The following is a 25,250-nucleotide window of genomic DNA, read 5'->3' as shown; positions in this document are numbered from 1 at the left end:
CTTGCAAACTGCTAAAGATTCCAGAATATCATTCACATGATCATGGCCCACCAAACTAACCAATAAATCCACATCCCATGAATTCGATAGTTGACAATCTTTAACATTAAGTAAAGGATTACCTACCACCAGAAAATCAGAAAACAATGGACCCCGATCCCGCCACTTATCATACCAGAAGAAAAGGTTGCCGTCCCTGAGCCGCCACTTAGAATTCTCGAGAACCAAAGGAATACTTTTAGCAATCATTTTTCAAAATTTAGTGCCTTTTTTCGCATCAATAAGAGCCCAAGGTTTAGAGCCCACATATTTATCCTTGAAAAACTGAGCCCATAATGATTTACCTTGGATTAGATTCCAAGCGAACCTCATATGCAAAGCCTTTTGCATATCATCTAGGTGACGCAAACCCAACCCACCTTCATTCACTGGAAGACACATGTTCGTCCAAGCTACCCATTTTTTCTTCCCTTTCCCACTAACCTCTCCCCAAAAGAAATGGCTCATTAAGCCATGCAGCTCCTTGATGATAGATTTAGGGACCTAAAGGACAGCAAACAAATGAAGAGCTATGCTAGAGAGTACATGCCTCAGAAGGATAAGACGACCTCCCGATGAGAGGAGCTTCATCTTCCGGCCACTGATTTTATTGTGGACTTTTATGACCATTTCCTCCAAGTGAACTTGCTTTAGCCTCCCCAAAATAATAGGCACACCTAGATATTTGAAAGAGAAAGAACCTTCCGAATACCCAGTCATAGGCTTAATAGCTCTCTTACGACCCAAAGGAATGTTTTGAGAAAAAATAACCGCAGTCTTATCTCTATTAATGCTCTGGCCAGACCAAGTCTCATACTGCTGAAAAATAGACAGGAGTTCCTGAATAGATCTCTTGCTATCATTAGTGAAGATCACCACATCATCAGCATACATCAGATGTGAAATTTGAATCGTGTCTCTGGCTTGCGAAAATTGTCCAAATCTTTTTTCTGCAACACTATTCTTAAGGAGTCTAGAAAGGACTTCTTGAAGAATTTCTAGACTCCTTGAAGAATAATGAACAGATAGGGTGAAAGCGAAACCCCCTGACGCAAACCACGAACTCCCTAAAAAAAACACTTAGGGGTTTCATTCATCATAATAGAAAACCAAGGAGAGGAGATACAAGCCTGAATTAGATCACAAACCTGAGTAGAAAAACCGAAAGTGCGGAGTACCTCCAAAAGGAAAGACCAATCAACCCAATCATATGCTTTAGCCATATCCACTTTGAGAATAATATTACCATCATGGGCTTTCTTATTAATAGAGTGCACCATTTCCTGCATCAGGGAAATATTTTCAAAGATGCTGCGACCTGGAATGAAAGCACCTTGCTCAAGAGAGATCATGCTTGGAAGAAGACTTGTCAACCGATTAACTATAATTTTTGAACAAATCTTATAGAACACCGAACATCGGCTAATCGGTCTAAAATTATCAAACCTAGTAAGCACATCAACCTTCGAGAGTAAAACAATGAAGGAGGCCGAGTAGAACCGAGGCAATTGCTTAGAGAGGAAAAAATCCGAAATAGCTTCAAAGATGTCCACTTTAACAATTTCCCAACATCTATTAAAGAAACCTGCACCAAACCCATCTGGACCCGGAGAACTGTTAGAAGGAATAGAAGACAAAGCCTCAAAGATTTCAACCATAGTCGGAATACAAACAATACGGCCATTATCATCATCTGAAATAATAGGCGAAATAAGATAAGACAGGTCCGGCAAAACACGGGGAGGATCTACTTGAAGAAAACCAGAGAAATACTCAGCCGCACCCTGATGTATGGCTTCAGGTGACTCGAACACGATCCCATCCGCAGCTCTCATGCCAGATATGCGCTTTCGCCTCTTATTAGCCAAACAGGCATGAAAAAATTTAGAATTTCTATCACCTTCTACCTTCCATTTTAACTTTGCCATCTCAGCCAAACGAATATCCTCCCTATGTCTCCACGAAGACAATTCCTAAGAGGTCAAGACTAACTCCCTGTCATCGTCGACATTCCATTCATGTTGAAGCCGGCTTTCAAGCCTTTCCACCTACCCCTCAAGATGAGCAATATGAGAGATAGTCCGACCAAAAACCCTCTTATTCCATTCTCGGAGTACAACACGAACCCATTTAAGTTTACTGGCAAGCTTCCATAAACCCCTACCCGCCATAGGAACCATCCAAGCCCTCTGTACACATTCAAAAAATTTCGGGTGATCAACCCACATTTGCTGAAAGCTAAACGGAGAAGGACCATAAGAGAAAGGATCGACAAATAATTCAATGTGCATAGGATAATGATCCGAGGTGGACCGAGGAAGATAAGAGCAAATAGCGTTAGAAAAATGGGACAATAAAGTAGCATCCATAAACACCCTATCAAGTTTTGCCCAACTCCGAGATAACCCCTGTTGGCCATTGCACCAAGAGAATTTACTACCCTAAGTTTTCATATCAATCAAACCACTCTGATCTATCCAACTATTAAAATCATCCATAGCAACCCGAAGCCTAGGCCGACCTCCCCTCCTTTCCGAGTCAGAACGAATAATGTTAAAATCACTTGCAAATAAACAAGGCTCGGCTCCAACACGATTCAAGCACAAATCAGCCCATAACTCCTGCCTATCACTCCAATAACATTTTAGCATAAATGAAATGACATAACAAAACTTGATTACCGGCTTCAACATGAGCCAAAATAAATTGAGAAGTCATACCAATAATATGAACCACAACGGCATTATTCCAGAATAACCACACTTTCCCACCAACAGCTTCATTAGACGTGCCATTCTCAAAATTCAAACACCTCATCAAACTGTGAGCTTGAACAAAATTAGTAAAAGGTTCCATTAAAACAATGATAGCAAGTTTGAGAGACCCAAACTTCTTTAACCGACCTTTAGAGGTACGAATCCCTCTAATGTTCCATACAAAGATGGAGCCAATCATAGAGAAAATTTAGTGGTTCGGGTTTGGACCTAAGTAGAACTCCTGACTTTCACAAACTGTTTTTTTGAATAATTTCTTTTGGCAGCAAAAACACCCTCCGACTCTGTGTGATAATCCGTCTCCTGATGCAAAACATCCAAACCAAGATCAGGTTCCAGGTATGAAACTGAGGTCCCTTCAAAAAGCAATTCATTGATATTTTTTGGACTCTCATGCACTTGTGCCTCTACGACTTCCGAAAAATCCCCTACTTCACAACATACATTCCTTGTTTCAGTAATTATCTCAGGGACTGGGTGAACAAGAGCAATAGACTGCACCTACGGACAAACATCAAACATTAACTCATTAGCATGGTACCAGTCCAATGTAATAGGGTCTCCAGTCAACTTAGCAACCACCCTCTGCGTCTAAACCAACGATGGAGATTGTTGATTACCCAACTGCAACTCAGACGAGGACGACTGCACCAACTGGAACTCTTTCCCAGAACTCGTCTAACTAGCCACCTCCGAGACACCACCAAACTCTTATCCTACTATATATTCGACAGACCCCCTGCCTCTAGTTCCTTCCCAGACTCATTCTAAACCGCAGCTTGTTGAACCACCTCAATCCCAGTGGTCTTATCCTTCGAATCCTCTCCATTAGTAACACGTTTTTGCCAAACCCAAGTCTTCTCCCCATTCACAGCCTTCCCAACACAACATGTACGGGTATTATGTCCCTGCACTTTGCATCTACAACAGAAAGCAGGTAGTGTTTCATAAATAATTTCTTGTTTGCGGCTTGAGGGCATACTAGGGACTCTAATCCAGAAAAATGGGATAGGTTGAACCGCCACATCCATCTCCACGCATAGACGAGCTCCATCAGTGCGAGTTACACGTCGGGTAGGATTGTCTCTTCTGATGAACTTGCCAATAGGAGCAGTGAAAATACGTAAAAAAGACTCATGATAGAAGTTAGGAGGCAAACCTGAGAGTACAATCCAAACCGGAAGCATGGAGGGTTCCTCTTCCTCACTGAAGTCAGGATTCCAGTGAAACGCACGATATAAAACTCCATCTATATCACAGGCTTCAAGAGACAAACCTTTCAAGAAATCATCCTCAGAAGAAAAATGGATAAATACGTTGCGAGGACGCCGCATAACAGAGACTAGGTCTATAATTATATTGTTGAAATGTAAGTTTAAGTGATAGGAAGTAACTCTCCAACCCGTGTGAGACTGGGTCGTTACAGTTGGTATCAGATCCAGGTTTAAGATTCTGCAGACTTTATGGATTAAGGTTTTGGGAATTTAAGGTTTTAGATTTGATTGGCTTATTCTGAAGATTGTAGGACATGACTTGGAGGTTTAGATTTTGAAGTTTACATAAGTTTGACCAAAAGTCAGGTTTAAAGGTTCTGCAGACTATAACATGAGGTTTTGGATATATGTTGGTTTAGGAAGCAATTTCATACTTGAGGTGTAGAAATTTGAGGACTACGAGATGATCATGAGGATATTTCAGGTTTGAGGTTCTATAGACTTTAGTATATGTGGTTTTGGGTTATTGGAGACTTTAGGAAATATTTTTTCAGATTTGATGCGCATAATTTGGCAGAATTTAATAGATTTTCTTGTTGATAATTAAAGTATGGGATTCTACAAATTTTATAGATGGAGTTTTTTGAAATCTTAGGTTTAGAAGTGGTGTATTTTTAAAAGTGATTTGTTGATGAGACTTAAGGTCCTAGAATTCTGCGAGCTTCTGGATATGATTTTTGATGATATGTAACATTTTAGCACTTGTGGACCCATGGAATGTGTCCTGCGAAATCTGAGATTTTACATTTTGTATATTTTAAGGAAACAATATTTTTGATATTTGAGATTTCAGTTCCAGTAGGCTTGTTCGGTGGACTATAGTAAATAATTCTTACAAGATTTAAGGTTGACTTCATGGAACAAGTTTTGGTTAGGAACTGGAGGTTTAGACTTGTGATATTGATGTTTTAGAGGCTACAAACATGTTGTGAGTTATTGTGAATTGTAAATCTGATGTAAAAAAAAAAAAACAAAAAACAAAAAACAAATGTATGGGTTGGTTAAATGTGGAGGTTTTTTTTTTTTTTTTTCCTCTAGATGTACATGAGTGAGATACAATGTGTTTAGGACTACAAGTTGTTAGAGTGCGCAGCGGAAGCGTGATTTTGGTGATACGATAGTTTGAGAGTTTATTTCGATATTTGTCTAAGGTTTATAGTTTAGAAGTGAATTGGATTTTCGAAGTGCAATACAATGTGTGCAAATAGGTATAAAGGATTAAGTATATGAGACTTGACTTTAGGTGCAAAAAATAGGGGGGAGGATGTAACACCCAGGCCAAGCAGAGCCCACTTTACAATTATTTTTTTTTTTTTTTTTTTTTTGTTTATAGGCATGAAAAGCCCATTTGAGCTTATGAGTAAAACGTTTTTTTGAAGAGAGTACGGGCCTAAGGTTTTATTTTTGGCAGATATCGAATTTTCATTGGACTTGCCAAGTTATAGTTAAAATCATTAAATATTTTTGGTTTGGATGGGAAAAAAAAATCTTTTTGAGGGTCGAGAAAATATTGTTTTGACTATGTGAAATTTTTTATGGGGTGTCATAATTAGGTTAAAATCTCTTTATAGGCCAAGTGGGAATTGACACAAAAAAAAAATTATAAGACAAGTTGTATTAATTTTAGAGGTTGAGTCGAGGGTTATAATTCACTGAAAAAAAAAAAAGCCCAAATCTCGTACTCCCAAAATCAAGGCCCACACCAATTTGCTTTAAACCATGAAAACCAACTCAGTTTATGATCAGTTTCTCCACCCCGCACGACTCCACTCCCAAGCACATGCACGTCTCTACTCCTCTAGGGTTTTCCTTTGATTCTCAATCACCAATATATATTACGCTTATCCCTTCTGCATGGAAAGAAAACTCCAAGCCGCAAACCTCCTTTGAAGTCTTCCCTTCCATGAATGTTGCACCTCTCTTCAAGCACCACTCTACGCCCTCCACCGTGAGCCTCTTCATCCATGCCACAACCACTCCACTGCTGCTAACAAGGCCAACCCGAGACGAAACTGGTCGCACTTGATCCTTGGTATTGCTACGACAGAAACCAACAACATGCAGCCAAGCCATACCAAACTACCGACGCTACCCTGCCCCACGTGAAGTTGAAACCTTGGCTCCCTTCCATAACCGTAGATAGCCACGAGAACCACCCACTGCTCAGCCACCACAGCAACGAAGCCACGAACGAGCCCTCCACGCAAAACCCCCCACCGCGTTGCTGCAGCTGCTAACTCCATCAACCATCGTGCAAATGCCAAACAGAAACCAAGCACCCAACAGCCCTATTTTAGCCCCTAAAAACAGAGCAACAATAGCCCAGTGCTATTTTCTTTCAAAGCCACCACACGGTACTGGCCCTTTCACGTCGTTACTGCCAGCACATAAAACTTCGACGGGCACTACACGTCACTCCAAGTCCGCGGTGTGCCTCAACATCTCCATGTTGCTCTCTCTCGTCTACTCTATCTCTTTCACGTGCCTCTCTCTCATCTCTCTCTCTCTCTCACCAGTGCCTAATCTCCGAGCTCACCACCGTCGACCACGCCGAGCCACCTACCACCGCACCTGCTTCTCAAGGTGATGATTGATTTTTCATTCAACGATGTTGTGGAGAAATCCAGGTAAACGGGGTTCATATATTATTTTTCATAAAAGAAATAAAATGAGGTTGACTTTGAAAATAATCATGTTTGTTTTTGAAAGAAATCTGAAAACGACTTCAGATGTTTGTTTTGCATAAGCATAAATTCTATATAAGAGAAAGTATTTGTTGTCATAACTAGTGTAAACATGAACTAATTTTGTGCATTATGTTTCTAAACTATGCAAAAAGAGCGAATATTAAAATCTAAAAGTCCTTCTGTGAATAAATAAAGATGTTTTGATTTTGTTTATTTCGAACATGTGAAATGATCTGAAGCTGTTCAGTATTCAGTTTTGATATGATGTGGCATCTGAAAACCTTGGCATGAATTTCTGATTTTGTATCTGAATATGATCTAGTTTCAATGATGTTCTTTTCTGTTTCTGTTAAAGCCCTGCCATGGATATAATAGGGGTATACGGCTCAGTCCCGGGTATAATGGTGGTTTATAACCCTATCACGAAGATTAAAGATGGTATACGGCCCAGCCATGGGTATAATGGTGATTTATAACCCTAACACAGGGTTGAAACATGGTATACAGCCCAGCCATAGGTATAATGGTAGTTTATAACCCTACCACGGGGGTGAAACATGGTATATGGCCCAACCACAAGTATAATGGTGGTTTAGAACCCTACCACGAGGGTTAAACATGGTATATAGCCCTGTCACAAGTATAATGGTGGTTTATAACCCTACCACGGGGGTTAAACATGGTATCTATCTCAATGTAATGCTCTGATATGATATGAAGATGATCTCTCAATTTATGATATGCCAAAGGATTTTTGAATAAGAAAGTTTTCTAAAAATTTCACTTTGATGTTTTGTAACAAGTTTTGCTTATACATTATGTAAGTAAATACGTTGTTTCTGTATTCTGAAAGTAAATGTTTTGTTTTGCATACCGAAGTTTATAAATGCTCATGTTTATATGCTAGTATAAGTTCTATACTTACTAAGTTGTTGATAACTCACCCCTTATCTCCACAATAGTTTTTAGATATTTTGATAGTTTAGCTGAAGATCAAAATTATGAGGCATTGGGATGAGATGTTTTAAATATAGTGGATTAAGCATAGAAAGTTTTTATGAGTATTGGTGATTTTTATTAAGAAATTTTATTGCGTTATGATGACTTGGCATTTTGAAAAATTGGTTATATTGAACACATTTATTTAAATCAAAATTTCTATATGATATTGGGGATTTAGAATCTATAATTATATTGTTGAAATATAAGTTTAAGTGATAGAAAGTAACTCTCCAACCGTTGTGGGACCGAGGCGTTACAACATATATGTAGGCCATATCATTTGATCTTAGAGGTCTGATCCAGCACCATGTGAGAGGCCCTTATTAAGGGAAGGACCGTGTGATTGGACCCATGGCAAGCTGCAAGAACGTGAGTGCCTTGTCCCATTAGTCACTTGGCCTCTACAATTCTTCCTTCTAGAGGGCAAATTGACGGCCGACATCAATTATCTCCAATTCAAGCATACCATAACTTAGAAGAACATCAGAATGACACCTAATGATCCTGCCCTATAAAAGGTATTAAACAAGGGACAAAATCTCAGTTTTGAGATTGTAAAATGTTTGATGTCTTTAGAGTCAGAGTCTTCAAAGAGAGCTTGGAGTTCGAGTCTTCAAAGAGAGCAGAGGCTTCAAAGGAAGCTACAGGAGGAGCAATGCCAGTGCCACTATAGTATTCTAAATATTGTTCAAGTAGGTTAACTTCTAAGACCATACTGCGAATGTTTGTAAGCTTAGGCTTTGCATATTCAGTAACACTACTTTTTTCCTACATGAAAAATAATATATATCTTCTTCATTTTGTTTATGGATTATCTTTACACTATGATTTTGAGATGATGAGTTTAAATGGTGGGCATTGGTGGTGATCGTGGTTTCTGTGTGCAAATATTACCATGTGTCAATCATCATGGACAAGTTAGGGAGTCCCCGCACGATTCCTACGACATGTTGCCATAAGTTTCATACAGGTATAGAGAGTCCCCGTGATGATCGGGTGGAACATTTTCATTTTGGCCTCACTTGATAAACAAGTTGAGAGATTCCCTGAGTTGATCATGCATCATGTCTTCGAGTCAACTAAATAGGAAAAAAGATTATCTAGGATGATCATATGTGTTTTCCTCAGGTGTGTTGACCGGGTTGAGTGAATCCCCTTGTCGGATGATTTGAAATTGGTTAATAGCTTGCACGTTGATCGCATAGAGTGATTCCCCCATGTCAAACTATAGAGCGATTCCTTTCTCGTCGTTCCCTGTTTCAAATTGAAGCCCTTGTCGAATTCTTGCTTAACAACGGTAAGCAACTTTCCATTAAGCTCTTTGTTCATTCCCTCTCTCTCTCTCTCTCTCTCTCTATATATATATATATATATATATTTGTTTTCTTTCTCACGAAGTTCATTGTGGCAGTCTGTCAACATCACTACCCAAGACCTTGTCGGTGTCAGCGCCATAGCACGTCCCCACTTCCACGCCATTTTTGGTGATTTTCAATGCCAGTAAGTTCCTTCCTTCCATCTCTCTCCCTTATCCGTCAATCTATATCTCACTATCTCTCTATCTCAACAATTGATTTTTCATATCTCTCCTGCCCTGCGATTCTATTTGGTGCTACAAGTGTCATTGTGTTGGTTCCCGAATTCCTGAACATTGGTGAGAGTTTCGCACTTTTGGTTAATTGATCTTTGTCTCACGTCCTTCCTTCATCTCTATATTTTAGGCCGCAGTCACCAAGGGTCATTGTAGTCTACAGACATCCCTCACCGCCAAGGAGACTCATTTTCACTTTTGATTTCAGTTTATTTTGTTGCATGATATCCCTAAGAAAAATTATAAACTCAAATACTAGTGTTATTGTTGGATCATAGGGTAGTAGTTACGTCCCTAGATAGTGTCGCTTCGATCTCTCATTCCACTGGCTACCACACGATATTAGGTATGATACCCTAGTCTATTAGGCTCGATTGCTCCATTACCTGTTATATGAATAATTTATGATTTCTGGAAATTTTCAATGAACTAGCAATATGAATAATTTATAATTCCTCAAAATTGTTAATGGACTATGTTTGTATGGTAGAACCTATTGGTTGTGCACTTTCTTACTGAGTCATTGTTTTGGGAGGCTCTTGGTTGTGTGAGGTGGATAGAGGAATGCATAAGGAGTCTGTTTGGACTGATGTTGGCTACATGAGTTTAGTTATATGGTTGTTTGGATTCAGTTATGTGTTTGTGTGGGTTGAGTTATGTGGCTATCTAGGTGGAGTTATGTGGCTGTCCGGGGTTGCTTTATGAGTGCTTGGGGTTCATTGGTCGCTGAGTACTTGGTTGACACGCCGGTTTAACATAGCAGGGCAAATGTAGATTGGTTATTGGTTTATAAAGCGAAGGGTATGTGTTTATGAATGTGTAGATTGTTTGGTTGATGTACGTATTGTGAATGGTGAAGTAAATCTAAGGAGAATGGGCTAAACTGTTGTGTATTGCTTATTGGAGGTTGTGTTATGTATAAAGATTGAGGTATTACGATGGAATTGTACATGCTGAAATTGTAATTCAGGTTATGGGATTTCATTAGTAAAGTTAGACTTGTGCTTGTTTGGTTTTAGTTGGTAAAGTTAGTATTGGTGTCTGTTTGGTTATTAATACTTTAGTCAATATTTTCTGATTTAGGTTGTGAGACTATTAGAGGTCGGACTGAAGACTTAGATAATACGCTGCAAGAGTCAAGTAAACAGTACTCATATGCTAAACTTTGCATAAAAAGAAGGGACTGAGGTTGATTTTATGAAAAACGTGCATGCTTTTGTTATGGAACATTGGAAACAACCTTGGTCATTTTCTTTTGCATTACTCATTGTATCCGAATAAGAAAACATAAAGATATTTTTGTCATCACTGGTATAGACATGAAGAAATGCTTGGCATTCTATTTCTCAACTGCACAAAAAGATCGAATATGAAAGCTGAAGTTTTGTATATGATTATGTGATATGTATCTTTTCAACACTCTGATTCTGATATGAATTGTTCCATGTAAAAAACCTCTGGCATCATATTGTGATTCTATTTCTGATTTTGTTTCTATTTCTAATTTGACATCTCTAATTCTGATTTTGTTCTTGTGTTGGTACCAACAATTATGTTTCTAGGTGCACCCACTTTAGAAACAAAGTGGCTTTCTTTGTGGTATTTCCTGTGTGTACACTCGGAACTCCAATAATAATAAGGGAAAGATTCACTTCTGTTTCTACCTAGTTTAGCCACCGGAGATAGCACAACTCTACCACGAGGGTTAAACGTGGCTTATGTTCCGATATGATTCATCTGTTCTGATATGATATTGATCAGTTAAGTTATGCGAAATGACTTTTGTATATGAATATTTTTGAAATTTTCGCTCTAATATTTTGATAAGATAATTTGTTCTACATTCTGTAACTGACTCATATTTACACACTGGTATATGATCACTGCTTACTGAGATATTGATAACCCATTCAATTATCTTCACTATTTTTTCATGAGTTTGATGGTTCGGCTGGGAGTCAAGGATAGGAAGCACATGTAGGATTAATTTAGCTTAGTGGATTGAGTACCAAATGGTACAATGATTATTGGACGGTCTTAACCAATAGATTTTTCATGTTCTGTTAATTGGGTATTTTGAGAGATATTATTATTGAAAATTTGTGGAGTTGTTGATTTATTTTGTTGGATTATTTCATTGATGACCTTGTAGGGGGAAATATATATATATGATTGGTTGAAATAGATGAATTTATGTTTATGGAGTCTTTGGAAGTTATATTTGTATTGTGAGGATTATTTTCTGGGTGACAGGTAGTAACTCTCAGACCCTCCAGGTACAGGGTGTTACAGTTGGTATTAAAGCCAAGTGTGAGATTCTACAGAGTATATGAGGTTTTGAATTTATGACTTTAGAAAATAATTTTCAAATTTGATGTTTAGAATTCTACAAATTTCAAGAAATAATTCTATTGATATTTAAGGTCCTGTGAAATATGAGGTTTTAGATTTTGGCAGATTTTAAGAACTAATTTCATGACATTTGAGGTTTTAGATAAGAATTAAGGTTTAGATTTTAGAGTTGTACATAAGCTTGAATGAATACTAGGTTTCAGATTTTGTACACTCTAATACATGAATTGATCAAATATGAGGTTTAGATTTTGAAAAATATGCAAGTTTGCCTCGATGTCAAGTTTAAGATTACTAGTTGTAGGAAAGGATTTTGGATACGATTGGAGGTTTCTTATTCGGTGAATTTTAGTACGTAGGCTTTGATCTAACAACCCGATTTATATTTTAGAGAACTATTGGACATGACTTTAGTGAGATTAAGGTTTTGGAGTTGCTTACTTTAAGTTGGTTTATGATATGGGTTAGAACAAGTAAAACAACGAACTCTGATTTGTTATATATATTGTTTTGTAGTTGCATTTACATCTAAATTTTTATGATTACTCCATTTGAAACGTTTAACCAAGTATAAATTTTCGAGGATGACATCTCGTTGTCGTGTTTGAAATCTTGCAAACTTGAACTCAACTAATGATGAGGGTAGTTGTACCCTCGCACTTTTGATGGACGAGGCAACCCAAACTTGGCAGAGGATTGGATCCAAGACAAAGAAAAAATACTTCGCATCCTGAATTGTACTGACGAGCAGAAAGTATTGTACTCCGCCTTTAAGCTAATGGGGAAAGCTAAGAGATCGTGGGTTTTAGAGAGAACCATCAGGGAAGCTGATGGGAGGGGTGTTGTTAACCATCCCCACTTCAAACAGATTTTATTTGGCCGCTTCTTCCCAAGATCGGTCAAAGATACTAGGGCCAGAAAGTTTGCCAACTTAGTGCGGGGGACTATGATGGTGCACCTGTATGTGGTCAGATTTGTAGAGTTGTCTCGCTTCACCTCATCTTTGGTCCTCGTTGAGGAGAAGAAGACCCGAAAGTTTGAGGGGTGGCTGAACCACATGATATATGAACAAGTTGTTGCTCTTGAGATTCAGGATTTCTCGAAGTTAGTGAATAAGGCCACGATACTTAAGGAAAGCCTAAAAAGAGGAAGAGGACTATGCCACAAGAGTCTTATTTTGGCATGGATCAAGGCCCCTGGAGAAAAGGAAAGAAGGCAGTAGCTACGACCAGTGATAGGTCTAGAGCAACCAAAAACATTATTAGTGCAAAACATGCAACCAAGTACATCCTAGCAAGTGTAGGAAAGAGGCCGGACTGTGTTTCAAATGCGGTCTAGCCAACCTTCCGCTTATTCTGCCAGGAAGGGCTTTGCGCTCACATTCCACTCTGTCGAGCCTATCTCCCGCCTAATCCCATGCTTGGAAATCTTTGCTACTTAACACGAGAGGAATGGATGACCAAAGCCAACTCCAAAAAATTATTGCTCTACGGATAGGGGCGGATCAATTCGATTACATATTTTACCTTTGAATATTCTCAAGGTCTTCTTTGAAACAAATTGCCCTTAAGAATCCCAGGCAACTATAAAGGGGTAAAATATACCAGGCCCAAAATGGTTCTCAAGGCCTAACCTATCAAAGGATCATCCCTAGAAGACAAGATAATAGAAAGGGAAAGAGGACAAGAAGGGACAAAGGGGTGAGGGTGTCAGGAGGCAGAGAGGTGTTAGGAGAAAGAAGGAAAGAGAGAGACGGTCAGACACGCAAAGCAGACATCCTTCACTACTACTGAGGTGCACACATGAAGAGGGTCAGATAAAAGGGACAGGGTGCCTAGAGTTTCAGGGACTCTTTCTCTTTTGAACGCTTGGAGGGACTTTTTAGCTAGGCTATTCTTCGACTTCTTCTTCAACATCTAGACAAAGAGCTCTAGAGAGAACCTCTTCTCCAACAAGTAAATCTCTAGCTCTTATTGTACATTAAGAAATGAGAGGCTATGAAAGATTGTAAACAAACTTATTATAGTGGAATCTCTCCTCCCCAAATTTCATGGACGTAGACTTAGTGTCGAACCACGTAAATCCGTATGTACATCTCTCCTTATTTTCTCTACATTTAAATATTGTTCACTGCATGAACGTATGCACAGACATTGTACAGCCATACCGGATCACTGCCGGGAGCTCCACACCTCACCAATCGAGACCCAGCCTACCTCAGTGCGTCCGAGAATGAATCTTTCTTCACTTCCGAGCTGTGCCATTTTTGGGTGTTAACAACTTTTATATGGAAAATTGTGCCGTTTGGATACTAAGTTTAGATGAAATGTATTGAAAAGATGAAATGTATTGAAATAAAAGTTAAAAGTTAAATAAATATTGTTAAAATATTTTTTTTAATATTATTATTATTTTGGGATTTGAAAAAGTTGAACTATTTATTATATTTTGTGTGAGAATTTTAAAAAAATATAATAATGAGATGTAATGAGATGAAATATTTCTTGTATTCAAACGGAACTGTTAATAATCTTCAATGAAAAAAAATCTTCTCTACCTTATGTTAAGAAACTATGGAACCGACTTTGTTAAGCTCCATTTCTTGCTTCTTTTATAAAGGAAAATTTGGTCACGCACTCCTTGTACTATACACGATTTTAGGTTGCCTCACTGCTTTTATTTTTTAGAAACAACACCTTGTAGTTTCAGTTATTTTGAAATAGGTTCCACCATCAACTTTTCCGTCCATTAATATTAACACGAAACACATATTATAGATAACACATGGCAATTTCTTATTAGTTATTAGGCAACGTTTTTCGTGTTAATATTAATGAACGGAAAAGTTGATGGTGGGACCTATTTCAAAACAACTGATGTTATTTAAAAAAAAAAAAAAACATAGGGAGCTAATCCAAAGTCGGGTATAGCACAAGGGATATGTGACCACATTTCTCTTTTTCCAAATGTTTGTTGAAGTTTTGAGTCATATATTCTTCTTGTAAGTCGGTAGGAAAGGACATATAATTCACACCACTTGCATGGTAAGATTGGAAAAAAAATTAACATATTTTATATATTAATAACATATTAACAACGGATGCTAGCGCATTGGAAAGAATAGGATGTGGCGCATTGTATCCTGCCGTTTAGTTAGCTAATAAACTAAAGGAGGAACATAACTCAAAACATGATATGTTAACATGGCCAACTTGGCCAATTACTACTACATGCCCAACAACAAAACGTGGACAACTAGCACAAGTAGCACTCACATCCGACGTCCCAAACAATGGCCTTTCGTTTGTATTTATGCCAGGTCATGATCAGCCTCACAAGTCTTGAATGTTTCTTTTAGATACTATGTGGTAATATAAAAGAGAAATATTTAATTAATCGTAAATAACGTATACAAAAGTAATCTCACAAATTGATATGGTTTTATATGGTTCGTTAGATTATAAAGTTATTTTATTGTAATGTAGATCTAATGGATTATATGAAATCACGTCAGTTTATAAAATTATTTTTATATAATTTTTTTGTGACTACAACAGTTTTTATAAAAATCGATTTTCATTTTGCACGAATTATAACAAAAAAAATTATATGTTTCAACATAAATCTTATCATTCTCAGTCACACATAATGATGTCTTATATTTCAATAGTCTTTTCTATCAACCACTTAAATGACAACTACTTAAAATTTGTCACATCACCATATCATGTGATGGTGGATGACAATGATATTTGGGAAGCATTTAGATATTAAAAAAATATTTGAAAATCAGGTTTTACACTATCATCCTCTATTTAGAATATTGTTATAAAATAATTATTAAAAAAACTTTATGTATATAATCACACAAGAAAGCCATGTACAACGTTAGTACATAAAAGTTTCTTTACTTAGCACTTAAATTATGGCAACTCATCAAGATCACGTGAAGAGATGAGGAACAAAAAGTTGGGCAACGCTTATCCTAATTCAAGGTGTAGTTGTATACCTTTGCCTTTATGAGGCCAAATGAGGGTGGAGAAAATATACGTACAATCGTGAATTTTATAATTATTACGTAAGTATTTTGAATAAAATAAAATAAAATATGAGATTCATGTGAAAAAAATTAATTTTTTAATAAAAAATTTTATTCTTTTTTAAAACGATTACACGACGTTTATATATTTCACGATTGTATGTAAAATTATATTTGCTTCCTTATATTCATAGCATTAATCTTTGGCATATCGCCACGATTTGAACGAATTAGGTAAAGCTAACTCATAATTTATTTAACCATGCATATTGAGTACACTACTGTACAAATATTCTCAAACAAAAAAAAATTTAAAAATGCTGAACCTAAACGGTACAGTATTGCCTCTAGTACTCTTTCGCTTTTAGAATGTGAAAAATGAATGAAATTTCTTATAATTTTGATCCAAATATGTTTTGAAATTCGGAGGGAAATAAATACACGTGGACAATGTGAACCCCAATAATTAATGTAGTGGGTATACACATTGGGCCTATTTTTAATAAAATTGTAGAAAATAATTGTAAGATGTCTTGTTTCATGAAAAAGACACTAAAATATATTTTTAAATTTTTATTAAGCATTTATCGTCCCAAAGACGACAACCATAAATATCGTATAACGTATGACTTTTGGATCGTAAATTCGGAAAAGTCTCTGAACATTTTGGATGTTTAGATGTGAAAAAGCCTAACTGTGTGTTAATGTTTTAATTTGCACAACAGATCGAAAAGGAAGAAAGAATTATTCCTAGCTCACAATGGTGATTCAGATTTCGATACGATGTTTTTCGCATTTATCCATATAATAAATAATAAATATACGAATAAAAGTAAATAAAGAGAGACATAGAGATTTACGTAGTTCGGTATATATAATGCCTACGGTTACGGGTTGTTTGGAGACGAAATCCACTATAATTAGTGGTTTTACAATCTCTCGTGACCTCACACATCTCTTAATACAATATGAAAATTTAGGGACAATTCTTTGGAGCTGTAGTAGAGTTTGGGCATAGGGAGCTTCTATAGAGAAATCTTGTATGTAGAGAGATTGTCGAGTGTTCCCCCTATAGGAAATCTTCTCATATATATAGATGTTTATTTCCTTAATTGAGTCACACTTGCCTTATAAAATATTTTCTTTTTAGAAGTCTGAGATACTTTCATTTTAGAAGTATGTGTCTTTCTTGTTATAAGTCTAAATCAACTTGTTCTATCTTTTTTTGACTTTATCACTTCGCTTGATTTTCAACTTTATCTTAAAACTAAATTATAGGTTACTGATTTGATTCCTATACTGTAAATACTCATTTTCCATTGTGCAAAACAGTTGTTTTTTTTCTTTTTCCTTTTTCTTTCCAACAAAATGCATGACATAATGATCTCTTGAGTAGCCAACGATAGAAAAATAAAGAGATTAAAATATTGTTTTTTCATCGATAAATATGAGAGGTAATTAAAATATTAATTTTTTTTCCCTAGAAAGACATAGGGTCAACATTTCCAATTTTCCAACCAGCAAGATTGCTGATGCATCAGTTTCAGATTTTGCCGGCAGTTTCCATGTTCTAACGTGCAATAATCAACCATACTTTAAGCTCAAGAAAAACACAGTAGCCCACGAGATTTATTTGTCTATTTTCTTTTTGTGAATGTTGACTTTATTTTATGAACCTCCTCAGCTTCTCGTGGCAAAAGCGCACTTCCCTCCCAACCTTATCCACTATGAATGCTTTAATAACGTACGCAACCTCGAAGAATGCGTAAATTAATTTGTTTACTAGTAACGTTAAATACAATTTTAAGTTGTATAAATTTTATAATTTTTTTTTAAATTAAAATTTATTATTAAAAAAATAAATTTTTTGTGTATATTTTAGATTTATTAATTTTTTTCAAAAATAATATTGCAAGTCTTGTACATCTTAAAATTATAAATATTATTTCTTTTTATATAAGTTGAAAAAATAAGTATAGATTGCATCTTTGTGGATCGAGGCTTATCCAAAATAGTTTGACATTTTTTTCTTCTTTTTGGGTTTAAAATTGGATTGCCCAGGTGGCCGCTCTCTTAGCCCTTTTCATGCAAATGGGAATGCCTCCCGATAACGTACTACGCATGACCACGTAGAAATGGACGGTGGAAAGCGAAAAAAAACAAAAGCGCACCCTTTCAATTCAATTCGGATTGCCAGAGAAAGAGTGTGGCTTTGGCCATTATCGGCGTCAGCGACGACCAAGCCACGCTGAGAATTCTACACATTTTAGTGTAAAAGCTCTGAAATTTTTAATTAGAGATGACGTTTCACAGCTTTCATGGGAAATTATTAGCTTTCTCAAGTAGCTCTCTTAATAACATAGTGCCATGGCTTAAGAAATAAGATGGAGCAAAAGCCAAAGAAAACTGGCGGCCCTGTTCGACAGAAATGCTTTAGGTCCTGAATTTCGAATCTAAAAAATATCTCAAATGAATTTTTTTTTTACTTAATAATTAAAAAAATATTTTTTAATGATGTTGTAAATTTTTTATTTTTTTAAAAAATATTTATAATGATTAAAAAAAAAACATAAAAATAAATAAAAAAGTGAAATGCACGATTAGTAAGCTCATTCAGACCACTTTTTCGGTGGTTGTAGCAAGGCTCAAGATATAAACACAAAGGATAGTGCTAGTGTGCCCCTAGCTTGGATCGTTTGTAGTGCCCACTAGTATAAATTTTACTTATTTTTTTACAATTTTTTAATATTTTTAAAAGTAAAAAAATACATCAATACATTAATAATCATTTCATTAATCAGTACGTAAAATAAAAAAAATTAAAAGAAATTAAATGCATGAACGGTCAAAATGAGGTGACATAATAACATTATTCAAATAGAAAATAGTGTACTTTCACTATAATGAATTGAAAGATTATTTGTACACGTTTATAATGTGTAAGTCGTTCATTTAATAGCATACTACTTACAAAAGAATTTGTGTAATGATAGAGTCTCAACCGTAAGTAGTTACTTGTAATCTGGATTTTTTTTTTTTATATATCAGTCACAGTTGTAAATTCACTTTTATTAATGAATAAAGTTTATTTTTCATCAAAAAAGTCGTACATTTAATAAAATAGATTCGACTATGAAAATGTCATATTTTTGTATTTTTTTTATGGTGAGTCTGTTATATATTTTGAATGAATCTATGGGATTTATACGACTTTAACTTATATTTGCAACGATAAAATAATATTTTGATTAAAAAAAATTAATTATAAGTCAGTATAAACACCTCATTCATATTGCTAACGTAACAAAATTTAACTTATAAAGATGGATAGAAAGGTGGGAACACCGTAAGAGGACGTAGGTGGGGGGGACGGCACAAACGTACCTGAAAAGCATGTATTCGTTCTCTCTACGTCCAAAATAAAACAAGGAATGGGAGAACGCCGGCTGTTTATAAACCCCGTGTGAATACGACGAAACATGAAGGAGAGGACATCGCTGTACGTGGGACCCACCTAATCTCGAAATGTTGCGACGACTGCGACGCACTGTGCCGGCCGCAGAAATTAACCCATCCCTTTCCATTGCCCCCTTTCACGTTAGTTGCAGGGTTTTATTTTATTTTATTTTATTTTTCATACATGTATTTTTAACACTTTTTAATATTTAAAAAAAATAAAAAAAAATCATAATATTATTAAAAAACGCTTTTTTAATAATTAAGTAAAAAAAATTAAAAAAACAAAACGGTAGGGTTGAGCGATAAAATAGAGAGAAAAGAGTAGTATTATCCTTCACATTATATAGTCCAGCCAACTTTCTTTAAATATTTGGAATTTAAAAAACATATATTTATTTTTTATCCAAATAATCTGTGAATCTCTTACAAGGGAAATTATATTTACAATTAGGGAATATGCAACTGTCGTGTAATCTCTTTAGAAAAAAATAAATAAATATAAGATTTATATAAAAAAATTAATTTTTTAATAATAAATCTCACTTTTTTTCAAAATAATTATGTAGCACTTACCCACTTCATAACTATATATAGCATTACACCTCCTACAAATATTAGACAAAAACAAGTTCACTGCAAATTATAATTATTGAATATAGGCAACTAGCTCCCCTAGTTGGAGAGATTTCTAAAAGTGAAAGAAATCTTTAAGGAAGATTGTCTTTGAACGGAAAAATACTTGTAACTCGGCAACAGGTTAGAAAGATTCTCTCTTATTGAGAAATGTTATGCTTCAGTCACTATTTACTCTCACATTTTATACCTATAGCTTTTTCATAAGGTGTATGGATATTTTTCAAAGGGTGTAAGGTGTGGGTCCGTGGAGTGGTGAATAGTGACTGATGGAAAGAATTTTTCTTCTCCATTTTTTTTTTTTTTTTTGTTGCTCTCTCTTTCTTTATTTTACTTAGATTTTCATTGCACCCAAACGTTTACCTATATTATATTATTAACATGATAAGGTTTGATTATCATATCATTAACATGGTTAGATTTTATAATTCGTAAAATTATTTAACTTTTAACTTCTTTTTATTTTTATAAACCAAATCATATATAATATGTCAAGTGTATAGATAATGTATCGTCCACACCACCTATGATACTCTTTAGTTGAGGTCTAAGAGCAGTGACATTTGTTAATGGATAATACGTAAGTATGTATATTTTAGCCAAATTAGACGAAAATATTCTTGCATTAAATTTGTCAAATGTTGGCTAAATTTAGTTTTTCCTATAATAATCAAAAAAATATTTGTGATACTACTCCATCATCTAGGACTGTCTATTCGTGTCGGGTCATTTGGGTTCAGGTCAATTTTGAGTCAAATTGAACCCGGTATGAATGGTTAAATGACTTAAATATCTCGATCCAAACCTGACACATATATTTCATGGTTGACCTGACACGATCTGTTTATTTTCAGGTTGTGTCTACAATTCATTTAAAAGAAATGAAGAATATTCAGAAATATTTGACAATTCTTACTATTATATAATAAGACAAAGGCTATACAAGAAACACTTAAACAAATAGTTTGAAACAAGAGCTATATTTCCAATTTAAAAAAAAAAATATTGTCTTGCACCAGGACATGAATAGGTTTATAACTTTGTATATAAGAATTGAAATGAAACCTAAAAATTACAAACAGTTTATATCGGTGAAACACTGCCTTTAAAAGGATCACCAACGCAACACTTCGAGATTTTATTTTATTTGCCAGTTATCACCAACAATAATCGACTTGAACGGAAAGAGTGACACGTCGAAATTGCATGACTCCGCTTTTATATATAGTAATAGATGATTGTCGGATCAATTAAATAAAGGAACTGACATAAAAGTATTAAAAATACATTATCTTAATGGTTAAGCTATACTTCAAAATAATTCAATTGATAATATGTAGTAAATATATTATATAAAATAGTAATAATACACGTATAATCATGTTACAATTATTTATGCAATCATATTTTAAATTAAAAATATTCATATAAAATGACATTACTTGTGGCGCCCCCAGCCCTCGCTTGTGATTGGACGGTGGCTAAAATGTCAGGACATGTAACACAAGGCTACACACTCCTTGTACATGATAGATAATATGCTATGCACCAAAATATACTAGCAGTATGCAATAACATAGTAGCGAAAAAATAGCAAAAAAGTCGAATAAACTAAGCAACGTGATAAGCAGTTGCAAAGCACATGGCACCGTACTAATATAATATCTCAAACATTGTCCAAATCGTAAACATGTATCATAAAGATATAACATCCCAAATCATAGAGTATAGTTTAAAACTCTCAAAATACGAGACCTCCTCAAAATATAATTCCACAAAAGTTGAGATCTAAAAACCATAAGTACTGTTTTCCTTCCTTTTTTTCCCACAAAATAATTTAAGTTCTTGTACTCTTCATAACCATTGTCCCATCGGGAGACAGACACCAAAAGACCCCATGGGATTGCTGAGGCTCGGGCAGTATTAAACATAATTCCTTTGCCATTGCTTTTACGTCAGCCTAGGCCTTTGAGGCTCGCTCCAGATAAGTAGATAGCCTATCCATATTCCACCACAACTTCATATTCTTAGAGGGTTGATAGATCGTAGTATCGATCTCGGTCTCATTAATACTATCTAAGATATCCCTGACAAGCTTAGCCTTATGTATTAATGCATCAGCAGTGTAGTCATGACGAGCCTGAACAATAAACTCGTCCTCTATCAAGGAACCATATGGGTTCATGTTTCCTGGGCATTCGGGGTACCTGTAACAACTTCTACCATTCCGGTTGGAGAATGGTAGTAGAAACTACCACAATGAGATTTCAAGAAATCTCAGCAAGTAATCATACAAGATACCACAGTTAACATAAGCATACAAAAAGTATATAATGAAATGAGTGCATGGATATGTGCTTGACTTATGCCTTTGACCAAAACTTGACTTATGCACTTGACCATTTAAGAGACTTGTAACAGAGATTTTAGCTTTTCATAAAACTCCTTAACTTTTTCTTAATCACGTGAACTTAATCAGAATTGCCTCATCAGAACATATCACAAGATTTGCATCGAGTGATCCTTAGCACATAGGCTCATATTATTATTCAGAGGGTGGACACAACACGGTTCCCCTTAGCACCGCGTGTTCCTACTAGTTACCGCACCATCAACGGTCCGTACACTGTGATAAATACGTCATAAACATAGATTCATATTAACTTGATCTTATTTCATCAGGTTACATACCTTATACACCCACTAGTATTAGACGCTTCCTCGCTCCGGTATCTTTTGAAAAGAATCCATTTGAGACTCGTCGAAGGTACTTTGTCGACTTAGAGATTACTATTCCATTCTTATACACTCTAGAGTGGACAGAGAAGTTCCACTAGAACATTCCCCGGCCTTAGCACTTCGAGTCGTGGTAAAACTTTTAAACTCTTTTCTTTGAAAACACTTTTTATAAACACTTTCTTTGAAATCATTTTTTGAAAACACTTTTCCTCAAATGCATGTGACATGAGACTTATAACATGCATACTTATACTTGACATATGACATGCGAAATTTCGTGCATGAAATAACCAAGTATAATATGTTCATTTCATAGCATGATAATATAAACCATATGAGATATCAAAACACATACATGGAACCATGAGAACTTGCTTAGGCCGAAACTAATAGGCACAAAAACATGAAGAATCATCACTTAAACATGTTCCAAACTTCAAGTATATAATATAGAAATCAAGACATGGTGAAACAAAACATGAAATCATAGGTTTTTGACCAAGGTCCGAAACTTCCAAGACATGTTCAAACCGAAATATCATGTTGCATAAACCACCAACATGCGGCTTTCGCCTCTGCTCTCCAGATCCACCTCAAAAGAAACTCAAATAATAACTTATGGAATAATTGAAAACCTAAAACTCCAACCCAGACTAAAACTCAAACTAAGATTCAAAAAAAATAAAAAAAGATCCATATTCATCCCACAAGATGGGATTAAATAGATGTTAAAACTCAAATTTGGAAACAAAATAAATGCAGCTACAATCTTGCCTAAAAATTTGGAAAATAGTTTCTAAAGATAGATGCTAACATAAATGGAAATTATCCCAAGAATATCAAAATTATCTAAAATGAAAGATTCAGTGATATGCGGCTTGATCTGCGGAGTTCGGGAGGATTTGGTCGCCAATAGATTAATTGTAGAACTCAGAAGGGTAGAGGCGAGTAGATGATGTGTGCGCTGAATATAACTGGTAGGCGTGGAGGTCACAAATAAACGGGCGTGGAGGTCACAAATGAACGGGCCTCTCCTCACCTACCGAGTGGAAAGACTCCCAACCGGGATGAAAGACTCCTCTCGCCTTTTCTAGTTGTTGCCCACGATATCGTTTAAGTTGGTTGTTTAGACTAATCACCTAATCTAACCGCATAGAGCCTTGTCACCAAATTTTTGCGTCTTCTGGTCGCGAGTTTCCTCACCTACCGAGAGGTAAGTCTTCTCGCCTTTGGGAGAAAAAAATCTCTTTGCTGCATACGGGACAAGGCTCCTCACCCAAATCTCATTGGCTCTCATCAGATTTTGCTGTCTCTCATCGGTCTAGATCTGTAGTCTCTTCTTTTGTACCGAAATGCTCTTTTCTTGCACTAAATCTTCTCATTCCTTCAAATCCAAGAAAATAAATAAAAATATGTAGAAATAAAATAAAATCAATAAATATTGAAGAAAAAATGATATTTTTCATAAATAAAAGAGTGATAAAAATTATATAAAAATAACACTTATCATTGTCATATTCACGTCACTTATGCTTTTTGTAATTGTTATAATATAACATTTCATGTCAAGGATTATCTTATACACGTTTATCAGTTGCATGAATGCCATGTCATTGTCACATGCCACGAATGTCACGTCATCTATTGCATGTTATTCTATTACATGGTACGAACTCCACATCATTTATTATATGTTTATTTGTTAAATGCCATGAATGTCATATTATCTATTATATGTTTATTTTTTACATGCCACGAATGCCCTGGCATATATTACATGAGTATGTCACTAAACATTTCCAAGTTATGCATGAGTCTCTTTTCTTTATCACAATCTCAAGTGCTAGAATGTGGAGTTATACTAGTGAAACTCCTCTGTCCAGGTTGGAGTGTTTAAATTGGATGTGGAATCCCTTGGCTTGACCAAGTATAGTTAACCAGCTTCAAATGGGACCTAACTAACTGGTTACCGGTGTGAAGCCAAACACCCAATGTCGATGGTGCCAAACTACACATTTACATGTTTAGTTATCATGACGTACTCACAACTGGTGTTGATGCCTATGATGTGATGCAATACTAACAGGAGCACACGACCATCAGGGAGTTGTGGAGCATTTACAATTCGCATAAATAAACATGTATATGTAACAAGGTCATGTTCATGTCACGTCACGTCATGCCATGTTCAAGTCAAGTCATATCATGTTCACATATAACCCTGTTATTTTCAAGTTATGTCATGCATGTTCAAGTCCATGCCATATTATTGTCATGCATGCCTATCTATACTATTGGTAGTTTAGGAGTTTTACTTACAATTTGTAAAATCTCACTTGGTAGTCCCAACTATCTTCCCCCCAGAATGGTAGATGATATGTCAGTGGATCAGGGATCAAGACTCAACCAACTGGACAAAGTTGAGTAGGCCGTAGAGGACGCTCAAAGAGTTGATGGAGTTGGTGCTCAAACTTTTGATTCCATTTTAGGACTTATTGCCGAGTTGAGTGAGTGGTTTTGGTATCCAGTTCAGTAATTATATTATGTCTGTATTTATAGAGTGTTGTCTTCAGCACATGTTTTCAGCTAACCACGAAAAAAGCCATGGTCACAAGAGTTGCTATCCTTAACACACAAGAATAACAGTGTGTAACGACCATT

This window comes from Juglans microcarpa x Juglans regia, chromosome 5S (assembly GCF_004785595.1).
Source record: "Juglans microcarpa x Juglans regia isolate MS1-56 chromosome 5S, Jm3101_v1.0, whole genome shotgun sequence".
NCBI classification, from domain to species: Eukaryota; Viridiplantae; Streptophyta; class Magnoliopsida; order Fagales; family Juglandaceae; genus Juglans; species Juglans microcarpa x Juglans regia.
Note: the sequence above shows the minus strand (reverse complement) of the source record.